Source organism: Dipodomys merriami, unplaced genomic scaffold (assembly GCF_024711535.1).
Source record: "Dipodomys merriami isolate MVZ:Mamm:240054 unplaced genomic scaffold, mDipMer1.0.p SCAF_857, whole genome shotgun sequence".
NCBI lineage: Eukaryota > Metazoa > Chordata > Mammalia > Rodentia > Heteromyidae > Dipodomys > Dipodomys merriami.
The window spans coordinates 344,752-347,745 of NW_027206465.1; the positions used below are offsets into that span (position 1 = coordinate 344,752).

Sequence of the window (2,994 nt, forward strand, 5' to 3'; positions counted from 1 at the left end):
CCTGTTCAAGTTTCCATTCAGTGCATAAGAGAAAAATGGACTTAATTTCAGTTTAGGGAGAATGAGGCTGAAATATACTTGCATTTTGTTTATATCTTTAGGATGGTTTCAAACCATAGGTTTTTTTTCTTTTCATTTTTCAAATACTAGGGCTTATACTCTAGGTCTTTGTGCTCTTGCTTAGCTTTTTTGTTCGAGTGTGAGCCTCTCCCACTTGAGCCACACCTCCAGTTCTGGTTTTGTTGTTATTTGGAAATAACAAATTGTGGATTTGTCTGCCCTGACTGGCTTTGAATCAGGTTCCTTCAGATCTCAGCTTCCTGAGTAGGTGGGGTTACAAGTATGAACCACCAGTGTCCATTCCATAGGTAGTTGTTTTTTTTTTTTTTTGTCAGTTGTGGGGCTTGAACTCTGGGCCTGAGCACGTTCCTCAGCTCTTCAGCTCAGGTGAGCGCCCTACTGCTTGAGCTACAGCGCCACTTCCGGTTTTTTAGTGGTTCATTGGAGATAAGAGTCTCACAGAGTTTCCTGCCTGGGTTGGGTTTGAACTGTGATCCTCAGATCTCAGCCTCCTGAGTAGCTAGGATTACAGGCATGAGCCACTGGTACCCAGCTTCCATAGGTGCTTTTATAGCTCGATAGCTATGTACATATGACCATATAAAATGCTAATTGAAATGAACTCCAAGATATGGAAACGAGGGTTTTTTTTAATGTACTCTGTGAAGTTATTTCTTTTTTCCCCCCTTTGGTTTATCCCCTGTTGTCATTGTTTTTTATTTTGGTGCCCTGTGACTTGTAAATGTTTATCTGATTTGGGGAAGGGAAGAGGCATAACAAAATGGTGAGACAAAGGACAAAGGGTGAATCAATGCAACTGCGTGCGATACTTACAGGACACTGGAAATGAACTTTACAACTTGGGGGGAAAAGGGATGGGGGAAGGGAGAAAACAGGGGAGAGGACAACACTGTTCAACAGAAACCTTACGTATGTGACTGTAACCCCTCTGTACCTCACCTTACAATAAAATAAATACTATTAAAATATCATTATCAACATGAGGGCCTATAAAATTGCAAAGGACACATGAAATCTCTGGCCTCCCCAAACTAACAAGTGTTGAGGCAAGGACTTCTGGAGATAAGGTTGGTTTGCTAGATGTTCTTTGTTGTTCCAAAGCAGGTGCTTTCAGAAGGGAAGCAGCTGTGTCACTGATTAAAAAACAAAACAAATGAGACTGCTCAAAGACAGTAGAGAGAAGACTGGGTGCTTGGCTCAGGTGGTAGAGTGTATGCACAATAAGCACCAGTCCTGGCGTTCAAACCCCAATAACACCCAGAAAAAGTATCAAAAGAAGCATCTGAAGTGACTACAAGACCTACCTCATAGCTATACCATTAGTATTAAACGCATCTGATATGCATAGTAGGCTTGCAGTCAGTTTTCCCTTGTAATTCTGTTGGATTATATACACTCTGTGGCCATCATGAATGCAGTTAACTTGGGGCTCTCAGCACCCCTTCCTTGCTGATGAGTGTCACAACTGAAGCCTTCGCCACAGTCAGAGGGACCTTTTAAGTCCCCATCAGAGTCAGGAGAGGTGCCAGGAGAGATTTGAGTTTTTCAATAGGCGAAGTGTCTGCCGCAGGCATAGCCAACCGCTCAGCTCAAGCTGGAGCCTCAGCAACCCCACACTGGCCACCCCCAACAACTGGCTCTTTGTGCTGCCCTTGTCCAAACGCGACGCTGGGCTAAGGCACCTCCTGCTGCCGGGGAGCTGCTCGCTGCCTCGCGTGGAAGGGCTTTGCGCCCCGCCTGGGACCCTCACCCGTCGCCAGTGAATGTGTGCAGTGAGGATCGCGCTCAGTGCTGGGTGTTGGGTTTTTTTTTTTTTTTTTTTTAACTCCATTGACAGACCACCCCAGCCTGCTTTCAGTGACACGAGTCCAGCCTTCAGCCGTTGAGTCAACAGAATCTGGAATGTTCCAGGCCCGTCTTCATTCCGGTTTCTGTTTCTTTACAGAGACCTGGGTGGTGTGTGTGTGGCCAGCCTCGATCCTGAGTGTGGAGGGGACAGAGGAGGGAGAGGAGAGGCGGGGGTGAGGGAGGAGGGCGGGAGGGAGGGTGGGGGACGGGGGAGGAGTGGGAAGGAGGGGAGGGTGGGAGGGCGGCGGGGAGGGCGCCCCTCGCGCAGGCTGGGTGGGTGGCACCCGCCGGTCACTTTGGCCTCCCTGGCCGAGGCTTTAGGGCTTCTCCAGCGCGTTCCTGCTTCAGAACCCTCTTAACTCCACACACCGGGTCTTCGATGCTCTGCAGGAGTTCGAGGTGGGAAGCACCAGCAGTGGTCCACCCAACCTAGCGTCCACGTGGTCCGTACCGCCGACTGGCCAATAAAGAACACAAAAGGCGAGGGTGTAGGCCGGAGGAGAGTTCAAGGGGCTCGGTACGGGCGGAGGGAACTGAGCGTGGAGCGGAAAGGGTTAAGCCCCAGAGGACGCGCACGCGCAGGAGGAGGTTTCGAGCTGGCGGTGGGCGGGACTAGACCAGGTTGGACGAGCGGAAGCTGGCGATAGAGACTCAATTTGCCTAAGCGTCTCCGTGAGCTCGTCGTCTCCCACATGGTCTAGCGGTTAGGATTCCTGGTTTTCACCCAGGCGGCCCGGGTTCGACTCCCGGTGTGGGAACGCCACCTTTTTAACACTTAGCTTTCCTTTAACGGCAAAAGAAGAATTTTTAGAAAAAGTTACAATGCTTTCCAAGAGCGGCCAGACGCCCGCGGCAGATGCGCCGGGGAGCGCGCTCCGGCCTCCGCCTGGTGCAGCAGGCACGGCCGACCCGGCCGTGAAGTCCAGGCGGAGGGGGCTGGAATCTCAGCAGGTGAAAGCGAGCCGTTTCTTGCTCACGGCCCTTCACCTGCTACTGGGAACGTGGAGCCAGTGTCCGAAGGTGCTCCTGTTTAAAAGTGAGCGGTGCGACTTGGGAACGCGTGCA

The 2,994-nt window shown here is 51.0% G+C and overlaps 1 non-coding gene across 1 annotated transcript; it reads left to right on the forward strand.

The window, feature by feature from the left end:
• Positions 1 to 2,615: 2,615 nt before the first annotated feature.
• Trnae-uuc (transfer RNA glutamic acid (anticodon UUC)) lies at positions 2,616 to 2,687 on the forward strand. Its single transcript has one exon. It is a non-coding gene; the product is annotated as a tRNA-Glu (tRNA).
• Positions 2,688 to 2,994: the final 307 nt, after the last annotated feature.